The 23020-nt window shown below is 47.2% G+C and overlaps 1 protein-coding gene across 3 annotated transcripts in view; it reads right to left on the bottom strand.

Moving 5' to 3' along the window:
- The window catches only part of PROM1 (prominin 1), a 119087-nt gene extending 96388 nt beyond the window's left edge, over positions 1-22699 (bottom strand). For 2 of the 3 annotated variants that reach the window (XM_066631786.1, XM_066631787.1), the window contains exon 1: positions 17390-17464. The gene's annotated coding sequence lies outside the window, so the exon portion shown is untranslated. Of the gene's footprint in view, positions 1-17389; positions 17465-22632 lie in introns of those variants that run through there. The other variant, XM_066631785.1, reaches the window with a different exon arrangement.
- Positions 22700-23020: the final 321 nt, after the last annotated feature.

The raw sequence follows: 23020 nt of genomic DNA, 5'->3' as shown, positions 1-23020 counted from the left end.
GGGGAAACTGCTCAACTCTTTCACGCAATGCTTGACCCGCAAAACAGAAGCACAATGAAATGAAGTAGAATCTGCCACTCTTACATTTCTAAGAATGAAAGGTTTTATTGGGGCTGGATTTTTCATTCCCCTCCACGCTCACAGATGGATCAGGTGTTCTTTTCAGTGTGAAGAGTGATGCACTTCTGTCTATGCCAGCCATGACTCTGCTCACAGGCATGTGTTATCTGGCTCACAAACCAAGAGACACTCGTCCCGGACATTCCGACATTCCAAAGAATCTGCCATTTCCTTATTGGCAAACTTGAGTGGTTTTCACATTTTCCAGTATTCAGCAAATACTTTCCACACTGTTGACCTTTTCAATTTGTTTGCCAAGGAATCTTTGTATGTCTGCCATGAAAGCTTTGCCCATTTCTGAGGTTAGGGCACATGCAATCTGACTTCAGAAAATGCAGGGTTCTGTTCCCAGAACACCTGCGGATGCCAAAAGCAGCAGATAATGCAGTCCTTGGTTGGGGGCCGGTAACCTCACCGGGGAAGTGGTCTGAGTCCTTTCCACTTTTTCCAAAACCCCAAGTGAGCTTCTACGGCCTTCCAGATGCCTTCAGAAGCCTTCTGAGAACCAAGGAGGCTGTGCATGGCTTCCCCGGGCCTCAGATCCTCCCAAGTGTGACCAGAAGACTCTTCCAGTCATGTCCGGCAGGTATGGGTTGGCCTCCAAATCAGGACCCATGGTGGGTCAAGTCTGCAGGTCCTGAATCAGCAGATAAGAAGGCACTATTTATATTTTAAGATACTCAGACCACCTGGGGCAGCAGTTGAGAATCTCAGAGCCTCCCTATCACCACCTAGCTTGAATCCTAGAATGCACCCTCCACAACTTTGCATTGCAGGGTTCAAAACAGCCTTCCACAGACATTATATCAGGGGTGTCAAACTTGTTTCATACCGAGGGCCGAACAGCATTCATGATGCCTGCTGAGGGCTGAAAGTGATGTCATTAGGCAGGAAGTGATAACCAAAAATAAGCACCTTTTCTCACTTAGGAACTCATTAGCTGCAAATCATAGGAGAGAAAACACACAAATCATCATATTTCAAGACATGGGAGAACCTAATTTTCATGTGGGTTGCCCTTTCAGCAGTGCCACCTCAGCATTGCTCAGCATCTGAGAGCCCATGGGTCGGTTAAAAAGCTTCCGCAGGCCGCATCCGGCCCCGGGGCCTTATGTTCTACACCTCTGCATTATATTTCCCCTTTTTATCACGTGGAAGCTTTGATATGTTACTAGGAAGCTAAATATCACTGGAACATACAGCACTAGACTGTGGATCTCCACACACGAATCCATGAAATGAACGACAGCAGCACTCTGTCATAAAGAGATCCAGGTACAAATAAGGCATTTCATACATTCCAAAGAGGTAAATTCAGGTTTGCCACTAAGCGTAACTCAGAGAAAAATTGTAGTCGGTCATCGCAGCTCCAGCAAACGTAACTGTACAATACATATTGTAACCACATGTCTTTAGAGTCACACTTAATGTACTTGAATCCTATTTAGGAGTACAGTGGATCTTTCTTATTCGTGGGCTCAGCATATGCGGATCTGAGTATCTACAGATGCCAAGCCTGCGGCTGGAGGGCTGGGTGTGGCCTCCAGTAAGTAACTGTAGTATTGTGCTGGCCCCCCGCGGATTTCCTTATTCACAGAAGTTGGTATCTGTGGGGGTCATGGAACAAATCTCACAGATATTGAGGACCCACTGTATAATGTTTTGCAACTTTTAAAAATAAAAAAAAGACACGGGCAGCTGTCTCAGAGCCAGCAATGTCACTGGGGGTGCCGGCCACTCCAGGTGCCACTCAAGGAGGGGGAGGTGACACCACTACTAGCCAAAATTATGGCATTTTCAAACAATACCATCATGTTATGTATCAATTGCTGCAGAATGCAACATTACAAACCATGTTGAACTCTCCATTCTACCAAAAGTTATAGCCAAAAAACCAGTGAGGGTGGGGTGATGGTGCATCACCACGCCCACCACCTAGGGCACTGCCCAGCTCTGGGAGGGGGTCCAACTTGGGGGCGATGCGCTGGCCTCCCGTGCCAGGTGACGTATGCCATAATGATGCCACTGCTCAGAGCCACCCCAACAAATGAATTTAAGTAGATGATGAAAAATAAAATGACACGGATTCTGTACTCTGAAAATAATAAAAATTCTAAAGACATCTACTGGTCTCACTCCTGGAGTTAGCTACAGATTTATCTTCCACCTTCCTGAATTCTTTTAGACATCAAAAGTAGGTATAGCGCAAAGGGCATTTTAGTCACATCCTAATGGTATTTCTGGCACCAGAAAGACATAAATCCTGGTGGACTCTAAAAATAGCACTATCAAATATAAAATACAGGTTAGCACATCAAATCACTTCATTTTCAAGTATCAGAATCTCTTACAAACATTGTAAGGAGGACAAGATAGTCCTCCTGCTTCTGTCACAAATAGGTTCTTCCATCCAAATCTCTGGAGCTGGCTTGAGATGCAACACAAAGCCAATGGTTTGTGTTATTTACAGTTATAGTTATGAACCCACACCATGGTTTGAGCTTGCAGATATACAGACAAAACTCCTTGGTTCTGAACACATCTGCTTTTGTTGTCCATCTGCCTAGACTCCACACGATGAGTTCACTCCTATCTCCAAGGAGCAGTGGTCCCTTGAGGCAGGTCAATGGGCCTAACCATGGTTTGTCAACAACCCACAAATTCAGACACCACCCAAGTCATAAATGAACCCAGACTGCTGAAAGCAAACCAACATCAAATGATGTTTTTAGACATGCCTCCCTCTGTATACACAAAAATGTCTAGCAGATAAGGGGTGAAGCAGCCCTTGAATATGGGAAGTAGAAACCAGAGTCAAATCAGCAAAGGGTTGTGCATGTTTGTGTCAACCCTTTGATACAATTCAAGTACTACAGTGGCATCTTGTGAAGCATTTTCACTCCAGACTCATTTTGAACTACCATGGAGGTATGGGAAGATCTATCCATAGCTACCAGCTATAGTGACAGCTAAATGAACTCATCTTATATAGCAGTATATAGCCTCAATGCCAGATGCTAGGGACAAAAAAAAAAAAAAAGAGAGAGAAGGATGTTAACTTCATGCCCTACTTATGGACTTCCTCCAGGGATCTAGCTGTCAACTTTTGGAAACAGGATGCTGAACTAGAGGGACCTTTGGTCGTAAACCAGAAGGCTTTTTCTGGTGCCCACAGGCAGCTCTGTAACCAAGCATTTGTTTCTCAAAATGAAACTGTACTGAGGAAAATATGCAAGACCAGTGCTTTTTTTGTAAAAAAAATAGGTGCAGGAACTCACAACTTTTTATTTATTTATAAACCATTTTTTATATGCACACACACACGCGCGCGCACACGCACACACACACGTCCATCCTGTGGGAGGTACATAGGGAGGTACATAGGGAGGTACATAGGGCTACTCGTGAGCAGGAGCAGAGTCCTACTCGTGAGTAAGAGCAGAGTCCTACTCGTGAGTAAGAGCCCAAGGGTCAGGCATTTAAATCAAAGTTGAAAGTTAGCTGCACCTAAGGTAGCACTTAATCGAAGGAAGGGAGGAGGATAAAGTGGAAAGCAGGTTTTTCTACTTGTTTAAATTAAACCTATACTTAACCCAGGTTAAACCTAATCTAAGTTAGAACATAACCTAAACAGGTCAGTAAATTGGGACACAGGATCTAGAGAGCAATAAATAATTAAACAAACCCAAATAAAAACTAGCTTGAGGTTACAAAAACAGTCCAGCCTAAGAGAACAGAACTAGGAGGGAAAGGACCTAGGAAGGGCCAATTCCCAACCCATTAAGAGCCCCATTAGGCTAATCCAAGCAGTCCATTCAGGAGCCTGCAGAGTAGGTCACGCCCATCAGCAGCCATTTGCCTTCCTGAGCTTTTGTAAACTCACCTGGGAAGGCCAGCCCCCTTTCAATCAGGAAGGAAGGAGGGGGGAGGAGCCAGCCAGGAGTATAAAGCTAGGCGGGCCATCGCGTGAGGCCCTCTGCAGACGCGTGTGGCCTCTGGGAACCCAGTGCCTCGGGAACTAAGTGCCAGGTAAGGCACAAGAGTTTAGCATCTGGGCGAGTTCAGCAGCAGGGCGAGGAGGCCAGGGCCCCATACGCTGCCCTTCCTCTTCCCTTGAGAAGAGGGCTGCTAACCAGTGTAGGGTTTTTAAAAGTACCCCTTAATAAAACAACAACAACAACAAGAAAGCTATGCAGTCAGACAGCCAGCAGCAGGGTGGGGGCTATCCAGTGTTCTGCATCGAGTGCCACATGTATGATTATATGCCTCTGGGGCATAAGTCATGGGTGTGTCCTCAGTGCAAGGAGCTCCAGGCTCTCAGGGAACGCGTCCGCTCCCTTGAAGCCTTGGTGGCCGACCTGAAGAAGCGCAGGCAGGCAGAGGAGGACCGTGGGGAGACTTCCGGGGACGATCAGGCTTCGTCCCAACCTCAGGCGTGCAGCTCCTCGGCTGCCCGGGTGGGAAGTCTCGGGACTGGAGGACGTCATCCTGGAGAGGAGGGAAACAATCCCCTAGGGGGGATCCCTTCTCCAGGGGATGGGCCCGTATCCGAGCGCACTCGGGATACTCCTTGGTGGGAGGGGGGTCGGGGGCTTCTTGTAGTGGGGGATTCGATTATTAGAAACATAGAGAGGGGGGTTTGCGACGGATGTGAGGACCGCATGGTGACTTGCCTGCCTGGTGCTAAGGTTGCGGACATCACTTCTCGTCTAGACAGGCTAGTAGACAGTGCTGGGGGAGAGGTAGCGGCTGTGGTGCATGTCGGCACCAACGACGTGGGCAAGTGTAGCTGGGAGGTCCTGGAGGCCAAATTTAGGCTTTTAGGCAGGAAGCTGAAAGCCAGGACCTCAAAGGTAGCGTTCTCTGAAGTGCTACCTGTTCCACGCGCAGAGCCAGCTAGGCAGGCGGAGATCAGGGGTCTCAATGCGTGGATGAGACGGTGGTGTAGGGAGGAGGGGTTTAGATTCGTTAGGCACTGGGGAACGTTTTGGGACAAGCGGGACCTGTACAAGAGGGACGGGCTCCATTTGAACCAGAATGGAACCAGACTGCTGGCGCATAACATTAAAAAGGTGGCAGAGCAGCTTTTAAACTGATCCCTGGGGGAAGGCTGACAGGAGCCGAGGGGCATCCGGTTCGGGACTCCTCATCCCTATGGGATGAGGATGGGGAGGTTAGAGAACAACAAGACAAAGGCAGGGTAGGAGAAGAAATTGGGAAAGGTAGGGTGATGAGATGTGATAGACGGTTTGGCACAATGAGAGGATGCGGGGACAAAGGAGCGAAAAAGCAGCCCATCCTGGGGCATTCCGTGTATAAATGCTTTTATGCGAATGCCCGAAGTCTACGAGCAAAGGTGGGAGAACTGGAATGTCTGGTGACAAGGGAAAATATTGACATAGTGGGCATAACGGAAACCTGGTGGAATGCGGAGAATCAGTGGGATACCGCAATCCCGGGCTATAAACTCTACAGGAGGGACAGGCAGGGGCGTGTTGGAGGTGGAGTGGCCCTTTATGTTAAGGAAGGGATAGAATCCAGCAAAGTAGAGATTGAAGGTGGGTCCGACTCCACCGTAGAATCTCTGTGGGTTAAATTACCAGGCTTGTGCAGCGATGTAATACTGGGGGCGTGCTATCGTCCTCCAGACCAGAAATCTGATGGGGACCTTGAAATGAGGAAACAGATCAGGGAGGTGACAAGGAAGGACAGGGTTGTAATCATGGGGGACTTCAATTATCCTCATATTGACTGGGTCAATTTGTGTTCTGGTCACGATAAGGAAACCGGATTTCTTGACGTGCTAAATGACTGTGGCTTAGATCAGCTAGTCAAGGAGCCCACCAGAGGACAGGTGACTCTGGATTTAATTTTGTGCGGTACGCAGGACCTGGTTAGAGATGTAAACGTTACTGAGCCATTGGGGAACAGTGATCATGCTGCGATCCGTTTTGACGTGCACGTTGGGGGAAGAATACCAGGCAAATCTCTAACAAAAACCCTTGACTTCCGACGGGCGGACTTCCCTCAAATGAGGAGGCTGGTTAGGAGGAGGTTGAAAGGGAGGGTAAAAAGAGTCCAGTCTCTCCAGAGTGCATGGAGGCTGCTTAAAACAACAGTAATAGAGGCCCAGCAGAGGTGTATACCGCAAAGAAAGAAGGGTTCCACTAAATCCAGGAGAGTGCCCGCATGGCTAACCAGCCAAGTTAGAGAGGCTGTGAAGGGCAAGGAAGCTTCCTTCCGTAAATGGAAGTCTTGCCCTAATGAAGAGAATAAAAAGGAACATAAACTGTGGCAAAAGAAATGTAAGAAGGTGATAGGGGAGGCCAAGCGAGACTATGAGGAACGCATGGCCAGCAACATTAAGGGGAATAATAAAAGCTTCTTCAAATATGTTAGAAGCAGGAAACCCGCCAGAGAAGCGGTTGGCCCTCTGGATGGTGAGGGAGGGAAAGGGGAGATAAAAGGAGACTTAGAGATGGCAGAGAAATTAAATGAGTTCTTTGCATCTGTCTTCACGGCAGAAGACCTCGGGCAGATACCGCTGCCCGAACGGCCCCTCCTGACCGAGGAGTTAAGTCAGATAGAGGTTAAAAGAGAAGATGTTTCAGACCTCATTGATAAATTAAAGACCAATAAGTCACCGGGCCCTGATGGCATCCACCCAAGGGTTATTAAGGAATTGAAGAATGAAGTTGCAGATCTCTTGACTAAGGTATGCAACTTGTCCCTCAAAACTGCCACGGTGCCAGAAGATTGGAGGATAGCAAATGTCACGCCTATTTTTAAAAAGGGAAAGAGGGGGGACCCGGGAAACTATAGGCCGGTCAGCCTAACATCCATACCGGGTAAAATGGTGGAATGCCTCATCAAAGATAGGATCTCAAAACACATAGACGAACAGGCCTTGCTGAGGGAGAGTCAGCATGGCTTCTGTAAGGGTAAGTCTTGCCTCACGAACCTTATAGAATTCTTTGAAAAGGTCAACAGGCATGTGGATGCGGGAGAACCCGTGGACATTATATATCTGGACTTTCAGAAGGCGTTTGACACGGTCCCTCACCAAAGGCTACTGAAAAAACTCCACAGTCAGGGAATTAGAGGACAGGTCCTCTCGTGGATTGAGAACTGGTTGGAGGCCAGGAAGCAGAGAGTGGGTGTCAATGGGCAATTTTCACAATGGAGAGAGGTGAAAAGCGGTGTGCCCCAAGGATCTGTCCTGGGACCGGTGCTTTTCAACCTCTTCATAAATGACCTAGAGACAGGGTTGAGCAGTGAAGTGGCTAAGTTTGCAGACGACACCAAACTTTTCCGAGTGGTGAAGACCAGAAGTGATTGTGAGGAGCTCCAGAAGGATCTCTCCAGACTGGCAGAATGGGCAGCAAAATGGCAGATGCGCTTCAATGTCAGTAAGTGTAAAGTCATGCACATTGGGGCAAAAAATCAAAACTTTAGATATAGGCTGATGGGTTCTGAGCTGTCTGTGACAGATCAGGAGAGAGATCTTGGGGTGGTGGTGGACAGGTCGATGAAAGTGTCGACCCAATGTGCGGCGGCAGTGAAGAAGGCCAATTCTATGCTTGGGATCATTAGGAAGGGTATTGAGAACAAAACGGCTAATATTATAATGCCGTTGTACAAATCGATGGTAAGGCCACACCTGGAGTATTGTGTCCAGTTCTGGTCGCCGCATCTCAAAAAAGACATAGTGGAAATGGAAAAGGTGCAAAAGAGAGCGACTAAGCTGATTACGGGGCTGGGGCACCTTCCTTATGAGGAAAGGCTACGGCGTTTGGGCCTCTTCAGCCTAGAAAAGAGACGCTTGAGGGGGGACATGATTGAGACATACAAAATTATGCAGGGGATGGACAGAGTGGATAGGGAGATGCTCTTTACACTCTCACATAATACCAGAACCAGGGGACATCCACGAAAATTGAGTGTTGGGCGGGTTAGGACAGACAAAAGAAAATATTTCTTTACTCAGCGCGTGGTCGGTCTGTGTAACTCCTTGCCACAGGATGTGGTGCTGGCGTCTAGCCTAGACGCCTTTAAAAGGGGATTGGACGAGTTTCTGGAGGAAAAATCCATTATGGGGTACAAGCCATGATGTGTATGCGCAACCTCCTGATTTTAGGAATGGGTTAAGTCAGAATGCCAGATGTAGGGGAGAGCACCAGGACGAGGTCTCTTCTTATCTGGTGTGCTCCCTGGGGCATTTGGTGGGCCGCTGTGAGATACAGGAAGCTGGACTAGATGGGCCTATGGCCTGATCCAGTGGGGCTGTTCTTATGTTCTTATGTTCTTATGTTCTGTGTGAGCTCCCTGATAGCAAAAGCACTCCTGCCACAGCTGGAGTGAAACACCCCATTTTTTTTAGGTGGGGAGGTGCTCCATTGGGCTATAGGAAACTCTCTCCATTGGGCTATAGGAAAGCCTATACAGTAGGTAAAGTGTTCAGAACAAATATATAAGGTCTTGAGCCCAGCTGGTGGCCATCAGTGCCTCAAGTGTTAGTTCCAAACACTTTGAGCCTAAGAGCTCTGGTGGCTCAATGGATAAACTGCAGGTCTGTGGAGCCAGAGGCTTGGGGTTCAAATCCCTATGAAGAATAATTTTTTTTAGGTGGGAAGGTGCTCCATGGCTGCAAAATATAAAGGTTGGTTGCTAGCTGCCAAAAGGGGGGCCAGCTGAGGCTGCAAAACTCCTCAAAGTTCAGTCCCAGGCAGGCTCTTTTTTGACCTTTATTTTTTTTTAAGTTCCAGTTAGGACTTAACCCACAGTTAAGCTCCTGGAGTGAGCCCCCTGCTGGAGGCTGTGGGTTAAGTCCTACCTGGGACTTAAAAAAAAAATGAGACCCTATAAATGAGACTTAAAGGAAAAAATATACAAGCATGCCCCCATATCCACAGGGGAGTCATTCCATGTATACAGGGGATGCCGGTATTAGTAGTGGGGCTCGCACATGCTCCTGTTTAGCATTAGGACAGGAGGTCTGGTCTAGAGGGTAGAGCCTCCATTTGCCTGAAGATAACATCTGAAGGTCGCCAGTTCGAGGCCACCGGCACCGTGCGACCTTGAAGCAGCTGACAAGTTGAAGCCGAGCTATTCCATCTGCTCTGATCGTGGGAGGATGGAGGTCAGAATGTGAAACCAGATCAAGAAAGTAACACCTGAATGTTGTGGTTCTTGTAAGATAGAACATTCTTTCAAATTGTAAAAATCCCTACGGGGATTTAATAAGCCTGCCTATGTAAACCGCCTTGAATAAAGTCTTGAATAAAGACCAAGAAAGGCGGTATATAAATACTTGTATTATTATTATTAGGTTCGGTTCCATCAGGCATTCAGGATCCCAGCAGCCTGCTCTCATTGCACTATAAGCTTGAAGACCTATAGCAACCTGTTTAAAGCAAGAGTCTTTAAAGTCTTTAAAGAATGGGTATGCCAGGGTGGCCCCTGGACCCACTGTTAATTGGAACAGTGGACACTGGATCTGAGGATAGGGGGGTCCACCTGAATGTAATTTTTCCTACTTGTAATTTCACTCTGCTTCCCCCTGCAAAATCTCTTTGCCAAGGGATGTGGCCAAAAACTTCCCAAACACACAAATCCTATTCTGACCCAAACCCGGCAATCTGAAGTGTCTGTACATCACTCCTTTTTACCATCTGTCAGGAAGAAAATCCATTTACACAAATTAGGGGTTCCTGTTCAAGTTAAAGCTTAGGCACACCCGTCTTAATTGCCTGAATATTCCTAGATTCTTTTCCAGTTTCTTACTAAATTCACATCCACAACAATCTAAGTTCTGCAGAGTTTCCACTTCGCCAACAATGATCTCTGTAACAGATGCAAACATCAGGAATTGAAATAAGCATAATGTGAATTAATCCTGCTACGGTCTTTTCAAAGCAGATCATAAATTTCCAAATCCATTTTAAATGGTAGTTTTGTGCTACCATTTTGTGCTAGTTTATACTTATTAAAAAACTGAAAAAATATGAATAAAAGTCAGCAGATCAGCTAAAGTCAACTTCTGTTGTCCACATAACACTAAAGAGGAAAGCTTATTATTGCAAGACTCACAGCAACATCAGTAACTAAACTCATTTTATACAATGGGCCCTCCTTATCTGTGTGATTTGACTCTACATGGATGCCAACCCCATGGCTGGAGGGCCTCAAGGACCTCCTGGATATGACCAGAAGTGTCTTCCAGTAGTGGCTGGGAGGGCTTCTGAGGCCTGGGGAGGCTCCCCACACCTCAGAAGACCTCTGGAAGATATCCGGAAGGCACATCCAATCACATTCAGAAAGTTCTGGGAGGGCCGACTGTGGATTTGATTATCTGCAGAAATCAGTATCCCTTGGGGGTCCTCGAACAAATTCCTCTGTGCATACCAGTGGCCCCTTGTAGTAACAAGCTCTAACCCAACACAAAGCTCTAACCCAAGACTATAGGCAAGGCAAGTAGTAGGCCCAGGAGAGAAGATGACCACCATCAAACATGCTCCCTCACCTTAATGGTTGTGGCAACCAAACAGCTAACTGGAACCACTGAACACATTTTCACCTGTTACCAGTTCACTTTCCCACTCAATTCAAGGTTGCTGGTCTTGGCCTTTAAAGGCATAACAGGCTCGGGTGTACGGTATCTGAAAGACTCTCTCTCCCACAAGAACCAACATGTCCATTAGATCTTCTTTCTAAGTTCTTCTCCATTCAGGTACACCCACCTTTGAAGCACAGGTGGGTCTTTTCTGTAGCAATGCCCAAATTGTGGAACCCCCTCCAAGGACATGTTTGCTTGTTGCTTTCTTTATGACCTTTTAGGTGTCAGACACAGCCCAAACCTACGCTGCCCAGTGCTTGGCGCTGCCACGGCACAGGAAATGGAGGAGCAGCATCCTGAGCACACCTGAGCAGCTGCCAACGACTCCTCGGGAGAAGGGAACATTCGTCCCCCTCCCCTGGGTAAGGAAAGTAGCCCCGCAATGGGGCTACTCGATTCTGCAGCAAGCATTGGGCTGCCACAGAATTAAGCTCAGAATCCGGTGAAGCTGATCCGCCCTCCTCCAGCCCCACTCCCTCCCCTAGCCATGCCTCCTCCCCACCCTCCCTCCACCTCCCCACACCCGCGAAACACCTCCTCCCTGCCTCCCCCCCATGCCCCCACCTACCTCTCTGCCGCCCAGCAGTTTAGGCAACCACGGAGTGGCAGAGCACCAGCTTTCCACCAGCGCTAGCCCAGCAGCAGCTGGCATTGGGCTGAGTCCAGCACTGGGCCAGTGATAAGGGCTCACAAACCTGCTTTACAGCACGTTTGCGACAGTGCATGCTAGTGGTGAGCCAGTGCACACTGTTGAGGATTGGGCCCATTTACCTGGTCTTATGACTTTTATGACACATTATGACTTTTATGATAACAGATCCCCTATTGCGTTATAGATTCTTTTTTGTTACTATTATCATTGTGTTCTAATCAGCCATTTCACTTCTTATTTAGTGTTTTATTACTATCATACAATCTTTATTAAGAGTATTGGGGCTTATTTGACAGGTGGACGATGGATCCCTAAATAAACAAACCACAGACTTCTCTTTTTGCATTGAACTCAACAGAGCAAATGAATGCTGCACACGAGTGGGTCAAGCCAAGGTTGACTGCTCATGTATGACACCAGCTCTGCTTCTCTTTGCTTACCATGCAAATGTCTTGGAAGCATTAATGTTCTACTTAACAAGTTCTCTCCATTAGCCTGAAAGTTTAAATTCCCAACATTTAAATAATCAAATCTCTTCCAAGCATAGTTTGTTTCCGACTACTGTTCCCCATAATCTGTGCAACTGTGTGGATCCAAGCCAAGCTCCTCATAGAATGGAGCTCAGCAAACTGGAAGTTTCACAGTCAAGACACCACACAGCAATAGAAGTGGTCCACACACCAGCTCGGACCCTTTACAGGAGCACCATCTCTAAGAAGCACAATCCTGTTAACTTTCTGGCTGTGTCTCTCTAGCTTTCAGGTTGTCTGCCGCTTGTCATGTTCCCTTCTAGCGTTCCGTAAAAGGAAGAATCATGCTTGCATGGTGCCATGATAAAGAATAAAAATGAAGGTAATGGGCACAGAGAAGTAAGTAGTGTACTTCTCTGTATAGGGTTCCCTCTTATCCACAGTTTCTGTATCCAAAAGGGGGCCAGGACCATAGCCCCATGGATACATGGGGACATGTATGCCTGTGAAGGTTCACATGGTGAATACCCTAAGGCAGCGGTTCTCACACATTTAGCACTGGGACCCACTTAAGAACATAAGAACAGCCCTACTGGATCAGGCCATAGGGCCATCTAGTCCAGCTTCCTGTATCTCACAGCGGCCCACCAAATGCCCCAGGGAGCACACCTGATAAAAAGAGACCTGCATCCTGGTGCCCTCCCTTGCATCTGACATAGCCCATTTCTAAAATCAGGAGGTTGCACATACACATCATGGCTTGTAACCAGTAACGGATTTTTCCTCCACAAACTTGTCCAATTCCCTTTTAAAGGCATCTAGGCCAGATGTCATCACCACATCCTGTGGCAAGGAGTTCCACAGACCAACCACACGCTAAGTAAAGAAATATTTTCTTTTGTCTGTCCTAACTCTCCCAACACTCAATTTTAATGGATGTTCCCTGGTTCTGGTGTTATGTGAGAGTGTAAAGAGCTATCCACTTTATCCTTCCCATGTACAATTTTGTATGTCTCAATCATGTCCCCCCTCAGGGGTATCTTTTCTAGGCTGAAGAGGCCCAAACGCTGTAGCCTTTCCTCATAGGGAAGGTGCCCTAGCCCAGTAATCATCTTAGTCACTCTCTTTTGCACCTTTTCCATTTCCACTATGTCCTTTTTGAGACATAGTCCTTTTCGACTTTTTGAATGATAAACTGTCAGGACCCACCGGAAGTGATGTCATGACCAGAAGTGATATCATCAAACAGGGAAAGTTTTAACAATCCTAGGCTGCAATCTTACCGACACTTATCCAGGAGTACTATCAATGTTAAAAGGCTATACATAGCAGCCTGTTAAAAGTACAGGTCTGTAACATTTCCCCAAACGCAGTCACATACCATGGCAACATCAAGTCTAATATTTTTTAAAATAAAATATTGAAATGAATGGGTACCCACTTGAAATTGGCTTGCGACCCACCTAGTGGGTCCTGACCCACGCTTTGAGAAACACTGCAGTCTACAGAACTACCCATTCAAAACAGCCTTAGTATCTAAGCACAAAGCAATTTTGAACTTTAAGCCATTTCTGCCCAACCCTGCATATACGCAACAGGGATCAAATGTGCACACCTGTGGGCTGGACAGAAATGGGTTAAATAACTCAATTTATCTGTCTTATACAAATATGCACAAAACTCTACTTACCCAGCCACACCAACTACTTGGATAATAAGGGTTTTGAGGCATGAAAAGGGTGTTCTCTCTTACCAAGTCTCAAGGCAAACCTGAAAAGAAAACAATAGTATCTTCTATAATACATTTGATCGGTGCGCATAAAAGACTCGCTCTTTAAAAACCAAACACAAACGTACCTACTTTCAGTTCTATACAAATGAAGGTGCAAAACTGACTGCATAAGGGTTGGTTTTAAGATTAGCAAGGTATTTTGTTTTCACCTGGCATCTATACCCATTGCAGGCTGTGCAATGCAACTGTCAAGGGTCGTATTTTTCTGTGATTTTGCAAGGACTACTGTTATCCCCACCTTTTTTTAAAAAAAAAAGAAACCTACATCTGCATTCCACTGGTCTCTGCACAATGTGGTAATAGCATCTCTCAGTTTCCAGCTGCATGGCAAATTCGATCTACATGAGCAGACGTTAATTGACCTTCAGTAGATCATACAGCTTGACAGTGGCGCCATTTTTACAACTGGTAGAGGTGAGCAGAGAATAAACTTAACCAGAGTCGCACCAAGTCTTAATGAAGACTTATGAAATTCTTACTTCTAGTTACTGGATGGAGTAACAGTGAACTTAGCTGGTCGTGCCTATACATTTGGAAATGCAATGGGTGTTAAGAGAGCTGTGGAAAACACAACACATTCACAGGGGAGATTTATTTAGACCAGGGGTGTCAAACCTATTTCACAGAGTGGGCCAAAGTTAGCATTCACAGCGCTTGCGGATGGCCAAAATTTTATTATTTATTTTATTTATTTACTGCGATATTTCTCAAACTGTGGGTCAGAACCCACTAGGTGGTTCGTGAGCCAATTTCAGGTGGGTCCCCATTCATTTCAATATTTTATTTTTAATATATTAGAGTTGATGCTACTATGGTATGTGACTGCATTTGGGGAAATGTTTCAGACCTGTATTTTTAACAAGCTACTAGGTATATTCTTTTAACAATGACAGTAAATGGGACTTACTCCTGGTAAGTGTGGGTGGGATTGAAACCTAAAACTTTTCCTGCTTGATGATGACATTTCCAGTCATGACATCACTGCCGGTGGATTCTGACAGATTCTCATTCTAAAAAGTGGGTCCCGGTGCTAAATGTGTGAGAACCACTGATTTACTGTATTTCTACCCCACCTTTCTCCCAGAAGGGATCCAAGTGAAGAAAGAAAATGATGTCATTAAGCAAGAAGTGATGTCATTGAGCAGGTGATGACCAGAAACAAGCACTTTGCTTTCATATAGGAATTCATTAGCTGCAAATGAATGAAGAGAAAAATATGCAAATCTTAATCACATTTTCAAGCTACGGGAGAGCCCAAATATCATGTAGGCCACCCTTTCAGCAACTCCATTTCTGCTAAATAGTGTTCCCTCTAATATTTTCCCTACCATGCAGAGCAGTCAATGAACTGAGCAGTACATAACCTCTGTCATCTTAAAATGGCAACAGCCAGACTGTTCTCTTAGCAATGTGGGGTACCGTTCATACATCATCACTACAGTGACCAGGTGGGCACGTTTACAAAGAATTGTCACACAACATACAGTATGTGAATTATAGCATGATACCTTTGACTGTAACATGTGTATACATTTTCTGGAGACACCGTGAAGTATAAGCTAATACTGATGAATAAAAGAAGACAGCTCATTTAAAAAAGAAAATCTAGTAGCACCATCAATTTGACAATGGAAAGAGCTGGGAATTTGTCATTTTGCCTTTAATTGTGGCATTTATATCTGGCCCCTGCTCTGAAGGGTTCAGAGCAATGCACATGGATCCTTCCCCTCCTTTTCGCCACAGAAGAATCCTATAAGGAAGGCTAAGTTTTGAGAGGCTGACTGACCCAACCAAGGTCACCCACTAAGTCTCATAGCTGAGCAGGAATCTGAATTGAGGTCTCCCTCTCCAATAGTCTATGCCAGGGGTTCCCAAAGTGTACACTGCGATGCCTTAGGGCATCACAGCACACTCACAGAGATGCCACGGGATGTCCCCAGTGGCCCCTCTTACCTGTCACTTTGGGCAACACCATCTTGGATCTCATGAAATCTTGCAAGATTTGGGCATTGCCATCTTGGATCTTGCGAGATCTAAGATGGTGGCACCTGGCTGAGCCAGGAGGGCTACGAAGGGTGTTGTGACCCAAGTAAGTTTGGGAATCACTGGGCTAACCGCTACACATGGGCTATCCTGTAATCTAGTAGATAAATATACGCTCATAAGAATTTCCAATTTAAAATTTTGCAAACAATAAAGGTTGGCGCCGACAAACCACAAAGGATGTTTGATCAAAGAAAACCTCTCCTAGGCCTGCATGAGAGTCACATGCCCCACAACCTGTTGCCTCTGGAGGAGGGAACAAATGTACCCTTATGAACTCAGATACACAGTAAAAAAAAATATAAACAATGTCAACTGAAAGTCTGCCAGTTAAGAATCAAGTATTAGGGAAAATAACTTTTGGAATGAGGGTAACACAAGGGTTAGGATCATATTCAAAAATGATTTTCAGGACACTGATGTTAGAAATCCTGGAACCCAATCCTAAAAAACAGCCAGCTGTGCCATAACTGGCTTATTCCAACACAGTAAAAGTGTCAATAGGCAAACGGTAATCCTAAAATTAACTCCAGAAGCCAGATTCACCAATCGCCAAACTAGCAGCTGGTTGGTATTTCAGGCAGCTTTCAAAATACCTAGATCATAATTTTGCTAATTGGAAAAAAGTCGCAGTTTCTCAGTTATTATTTATAAAGTGCTCCCCAGGAGGGCACCGTGCAGCAAGACATGAAACATTACTAAGTAACATAATCCCATCCCCAGAGAATTTCAAAGCCTGCACAAACACAGAGGGGAGGGCTTCCAATTCACTTTGGGAAGAGAGAGAAACTGAAATCTTATTTTTTTTCACATTTGCAGACTGCAGCACCTGCAGGCTCAGAACTTTGGGACCTCCCACTCATTTCATCTGCACAATAATCCTGCAAGGTTGGATAGACAGATAAATAGCGTGGGTTCCAAGGTCATGCTGAGCCAGGATTAGAACTCTTCCAGGTCCAACAGAAATCCAGGCGCAATGTCTGCTGGAGCAACTGAGTGTGGAAACAGCTGGCAGACATGCAGTTTGGGTGTGATCAGAGGTACAAAACAAAGGCTCCCCAGTGGAACGGTAAGCTCCGTTCACCAGGGGAAAGCTCATGGGAGGAGCCGGATCTGGCCAGTGGGCCAGCATTTGGTGTCCACTGCACCAAATGATCTGAAAAGGTACAAGAAAGGCATATCCAGATTGGTAGCTGGCTCACAAGTTGCCGACTTCTTCACAGTCATGTCCACTCTTGACACGGTCCAGGAGTGAGAAGTTTACTTTGCCACACAAAATCATCACAATGGTCAGGATGTGCAGTGAAGCTGGCAGCATCTCGCAGAGTGATTTTCAACACTTTTCTTCTCAAGGCACACTGACCTCTAGGATCTTCACCTCTTGTGCTGTCAATCCCAGCTTCTGGGAGACCCTTCTGGGTTCTGCAACTCTGTTTCTAGGGCAACTGTTTGTAGTAACAAATTTTCTGTCCTGCCCTGCCAGCAGAGAAAGAGGGACAGGCAATTCTTTACTATAGATCAGTGATGGCAAACTTTTAAGGCAGAGATTTTCAGCCTTTTCCAGCTCACATCACTGAGCAGATGCTAAAATTGTCAAGGCACACCACCAGTTTTGTTAATTACATTAAATTACTACATTACAATTAGTAAGCACAATTAATTAATTAAACTATTACATTACAATTAAAGAAATTCACCACAAACTGAAATCAAACTTCTGCAAACTTGAATAGATCTTTCTTATAAGATGGACCTTGGACCAAACATCCCTTGGAAAGGGAAGGAGGAATTGTATATGGTTTCTGGAAAGGAGGAAAACATGTTTGGAAGTCAGGTGGTCAAATTTTTATCAGAAGTGCCTGAACAAGTTGGCAAAGAGGTCAGAGCACATGGTGTGCTGGAGGAATGTGGAACGAGAAGCAATGAGGTGGCATGATCAAAACAAGGTTTGTGATCCAACTGAGGGTGGTGGGGGGGGGAGAGAATGCAAGGCAAAGGATTCCAAGACCTTTGGAAAGTGGGGTCAAGGTGCGAAAGGAGGTGTTAACTGCGTATGTAAGATTTTAGGATGGGGGGAAAGGAATGAGATGTATGTGCGGAGGGACTGAGGTGGGGTGGAGGGGGAGGGGGAAGAGGAGAGAGATGTGCCAATTGCCTGCTTCTGCATATGAGACAAAAAGTTCCCCATCAGTGGAGGCAATGCAGGGAGAGTCACTTCTGGGGCGCTGCAGGCAGACAAAAAGCGGCAAGGAAATGGAACTCTCAAGGATCCCTTTCCAAACAGCCAGTCCTTCAGTAGGTGGCTCCTGGAGGATTCTTGCTGCCCATTTGCTTCTTACCTGGCTGGCATGCTCACTCTCACCCACAAAGCAGTTCCCACCCAGAGCTCCTCTGAGCTTCTCCAGCTGCCCAGTCAGTGTGTTGCAGATGAGAGCCCCCACCCCAAGAGGCTGGATATGGACACGGGCTGGGAGGTGAGTCCTGGCCTTCTGTTGCTCCTGCTGCAGCTGCCCCCCACTAGCAGCCAGAGCTGCCGGCCCCACCACAGCCACCCTGGTCCCCGCGCGACACTGCGGGGCCAACAGACTTTCATTGGCAGCAGCTGCCAGAGGCGGGCAACAAGGGCGTGTAACAGACAGAGAGCTGGGGAATGACAACAGACTGGGCAGGTAGGACGGAGGGACAGGCCAGGGTCAGGGACAGCTCTCCTTTAGTGGCTGGCAGATCAAAAGGGGAGAGGGCTCCCTAACGAGCCCAGGGATGAAGCTCTGGATAAAGCAGGGTTGTGGCCAGGCACAGGAACCCAGAAGAGCAGAGGAAGAGAGGAGGAACTTGGGAGCCGCAACCCCCGCTCCCCGCCCCGCCATCCCCAATCGAGGGGGCTAGCCTTCCACCCCACACAGGATCCTCAAAGCAGCAGCCTCTGGGTTTCCAAGCATGTTGCCGAGCAATACTTAAAGCAGCCGCTCTCCCGCACAGCTGCAGCCCGTCTCCTCTGACCCCGCGGCACACCTGAGGTTCATTCGCGGCACACCAGTGTGCAGCGGCACAGCAGTTGAAAACCGCTGCTTTAAGGCTTGGCGTGTCAAAAATTCAGAAAATGCCTATCTTGATTCTGCTGGGGCGCGCGCACACACACCCTGAACAAAAGAGAAACTTTTCTAATATATTCATTTATTTTTTAAAATAACACAGTCCAGTCGTGTGTAGTGCAACGTATTATATAAAGAAACAGCAAATTTCAAAAATGAGATACAAGTAAAACAAACTCAGTTGGTGGTGGTGAAGGCTGACGTGGCACCCAAAACGTTGTGGAGTGGCACCTGTCACATATGTGTCATAGGTTTGCCATCAATGTAATAGACAGTTGCCCTAGAAACAGAATCGCAGAACCCGGAAGATTTTGGTCAGTGATTTTCAACCACTGTGCTCTAAACCTCCAGCAGCCCTTTTGCGGCACAGTGGCTGAAAATCGCTGACCTAGCTGTGGCAGACGTCTGCCCAGATGCACTATGACAAAATACATTTGCACGTCATATGACACTCCTGTTGCACATGCTGCCATGTGGAATGCTTTACTTTATACAATTTGAAAGTAAAATCTTCTCTTCCATAAGAGCAAACCAGCAGGCTACTATTTGACCACACCTCAATTCAAACTCAGCAGGGAGTCCTTCGGTCAAACCAAACCCCTGCGGTGGTTGGATCTGGCCTGCAGACTGTCAGATGCACATCCCTATTATTGTCATCATCTATTTACACATAAAACACTACTAGTGTAGGATGAGTTCCAGAGTTTCACCGTCAAAACCAGGCAGGCACATGTTGCCTAACCCAGTGGTTCTCACACATTTAGCACCGGGACCCACTTTTTAGAATGAGAATCTGTCAGGACCCACCAGAAGTGATGTCATGACCGGAAGTGACATCATCAAGCTGGAAAATGTTTTTACAATCCTAGGCTACAATCCTATCCACACTTACCCAGGAGGGTAAGCCCCACTGACTATCATTGTTAAAAGAACATACATTGTAGCTTGTTAAAAGAACAGGTCTGTAACATTTCCCCAAATGCAGTCACGTACTATGGTAGCATCAAGTCTAATACATCAAAAATAAAATATTGACATGAATGGGCACCCACCTGAAATTTGCTTGCGACCCACCTAGTGGGTCTCAACCCACTGTTTGAGAAACACTGCTCCAAAGAGAGGCAATGCTGAAGTTTGGATAATACAACATGACTCCAGTTCTGAAAATTGGAGAGATGAGGTGTGTACAGTGGACCGCATTTCAATAAGTAGCACAGGAACTGCTAAGTCGTTTTTTTTCACAGTAGGGAGCTTTTTGAACCTAAAACAATTACAGTTTGCCCCCCCCCCAGTATATACCGGACCCTTATCTGCAGTTCTCAAATCCCCTCCCCACTGAGATCATTACTCTCCGTCTTGTTTTTCAGCCCTCTTCATTTGCAGCCCTCCCTGTTAGCATTCTCACGGTCCCCCTCCCCCAGTGTTCTCACAGACTGCTTTCTCTCATGTTCTTTCTCTAGCATTCTGTAACAGGAAGGGTTTGCAATGAGCGCTGCAGAAGAAGAGAAGTGAGAATAAACACTAACCAGAAGGGTTTGCATGGCGCCACAGTAAATGCAGCATAGGGTTCACTACTATCCACTGTTTTGGATATGTGTGGTAACAGCAGGAATCTATCCCCTGCGGATACTGGGAGGGGACACGTCTATTCAGAGCAAGGGTGCACCCCCCCCCATTTACCTATTAGTATAGTGCACCGATTCCTGAACTGTGAGCCTCGGAAACCAGCCAGGGGAGCCACGAAATCCTTGCAAAAAACCCACTGCCCTATAAAATGTCTACAATTATCACCTTAATGGGGAGCCACAGCCAATGGCCCAGTTGGTCAAGAGAGTCACCAGTCAAAAAAGTTTGGGGACCACTGGCACAGTGCTTAACCAACCCTTTAGTTCACACAGTTGGAATAGGTACAGGACTGAGGAACACTGGCTGACATGTTGCCCTTTAAACTAGGAGGCGAAATTGTAATCCACCATTCCCAAGAATAATTCCAAGCTCAACAACTTGAAATAAAAGACATGGGCACACTCCACAGTCCTGAGAATGTTCCATAAGTACCACTGAACAAGGAGGCGGGGGGGGGGCCTTTTCTGCATGTCTTTTGCATATTCAAGATGAGTTGCTCTGGACACAGTGGGGTGTGATCTGAAGGTTCTTTGACACAGTGGGGTGTGATCTGAAGGTTCTTCGTAGAGAAAGAGAGAGAGTCAAATTAGCACCCTACAAACCTTATCTCCAACTAAAGGCCTTAAGCCACTACTTAACCTTTGCAGCTTGAGCCAAAAAAAAAAATCCTTACAGACAAGCTGCTTGAGAGACAGTCTTCCAGAAGTCTTCCTCTTAATATGAAGACCTGTAAAAATCCCTACAGGTCTCAATTCTGCAGACTGGTGTGCAAGCCTGTGTTTATATGCAAAGGTTGACCCAAGCCCAAGGCGTGGGGGGGGGGGGGGAAAGAGTGCTTGAAATCCAAGCACACCTGCAAATTCTCAGATATAAATCACCAGGGCAAACAAAAAAAGAGGGACAGGTGATCAGATTTCATCCCCTGTCACCTTTACTCCTGAACTTGCTTCCCAGCCCAAATGATCACAGATAAAAGCATCCAATCTTCCAGCCTAGCAGCATCAAACCAGTGACCTCCAAATCCACTTTGCATTCATGGACAACCACACAGGCGTCATTGCCTTGAACACAACACTCACACAGAAGCAGCAAATGCTCCTGGATTCCAGGCACACAATCCCCAGATCAGGCCCTCGGAAACCCTGCAAATTTTACCACAGTGGTAAAAATTCAGATCACAGCACAAGCGGTTGGTTGAAGGGAACCAAGGGGCTAAGCTCCTTGAAATCTGCACACTGGGACATCCACAACTATAAGTTCCAATCACACCTGCAAGGGAGATCTAGGCTGCTATCCCATATCCACACCTACTACCAACCAAGAGTAAGTCCCATTGAAAGAAATGGAACTTCTGAGTAGGCAGGCACAGGATTGTGCTGTTAGCCCTGGTTTTGGCAAGACAGAGGGATCTCTTGCACTGATCACCTCCACCTGCTCTGCTGTTTAAACTGGTAGCCATCTGTGCCAGGCAAGGAGGAAAGCGGACCCAAGTTAAAGAGTCAAGGCTCTACAGAAGACAGGGGTTTGAAGCAAGGGTGCAGGCTGATCATGTGCATGCTTCCCTGGGGACTCAGCACCCTAGGACCTTCTTCCTCCCAGGTAAACCATGCCCAGGAAGGGTTTGCATGCAAAGAGTGGCACTAGTTCATATCACAGGCAGACTGATTCTGTTTTACTCAGGAGTAAATCGCACAGCTTTCACAAGTAAGGACTCCCGTCCCCAAGTAAGGGGGACTGACTGCTGCCTACACAGCCACTCTAGAGCAAGCCCCCCATACAAGCCTGCAGTCTCATGGCTGCCTACAGTTACTCCGGAGTAAGTCCCCCCCAAACAAGACTGCAGCCCAATGGCTGCCTACACGGTTACTCTAGAGTAAGTCCTTCTGTACACACCTGCAGCCCAATGGCTGCCTACATAGTTACTCTGGAGTAAGCCCCCCCATACAAGCCTGCACTCTCACAGCTGCCTACACAATTACTCCGGAGTTAATCCCCCATAGAAGTCTGCAGCCATCAAGCTGCCTACACAGTTACTCCAGAGTAAGTCCCCCCCATACAAGCCTGCAGCCCCATGACTGCCTACACAGTCACTCCGGAGTAAGTCCCTCCGACTTCCCTGGGACTTGCTGCTCCCACGTTAAGTTTGGGTGGCGCCCTTAAAGGGAAAGTCCGCCTTGCAAAGTCCCGATCCTCGGTCAGAGGCTCAGCAGCACCGTACTTACACGGGAGTAAGGACCTCGGAGACTCCTCCGACAGCCCAGCCCAGCCAGGCAGCAGCGCCTGGACTCGGCGTCCCCCGCTGCAGGCTCCCCCAGCGCGCCTCCCGAGAAAACCGGAGCCGCGGCGCGTACTCACCCCGAGCATCCCTCGCCCGCCCGCCACTCGCAGCTCCCACCAACCGCTCCGCTCGGCTCGGCTCAGCCGGCGCCGCATCGAGCAGCCTTCGGGCCTCCCCGGCTGCAGCGCGCGCACGGGCACCGCGCACGGGCACGCGCCCCCGCCCCCCTAAGCGTGACTTATGCAGCCTGCCGGAGCCGGGGGCGCGCCTGGGCGAAGTGGGTGGGTCGGTCAAGGGGGCGATCCAGCCAGGATGCTCAGCCCCCAAAGGCT

The sequence above is a fragment of the Tiliqua scincoides genome, chromosome 6, assembly GCF_035046505.1.
Source record: "Tiliqua scincoides isolate rTilSci1 chromosome 6, rTilSci1.hap2, whole genome shotgun sequence".
NCBI lineage: Eukaryota > Metazoa > Chordata > Lepidosauria > Squamata > Scincidae > Tiliqua > Tiliqua scincoides.
The sequence above is the reverse complement of the archived record's forward strand: the minus strand, read 5'-3'. Positions and strand labels throughout refer to the sequence as shown.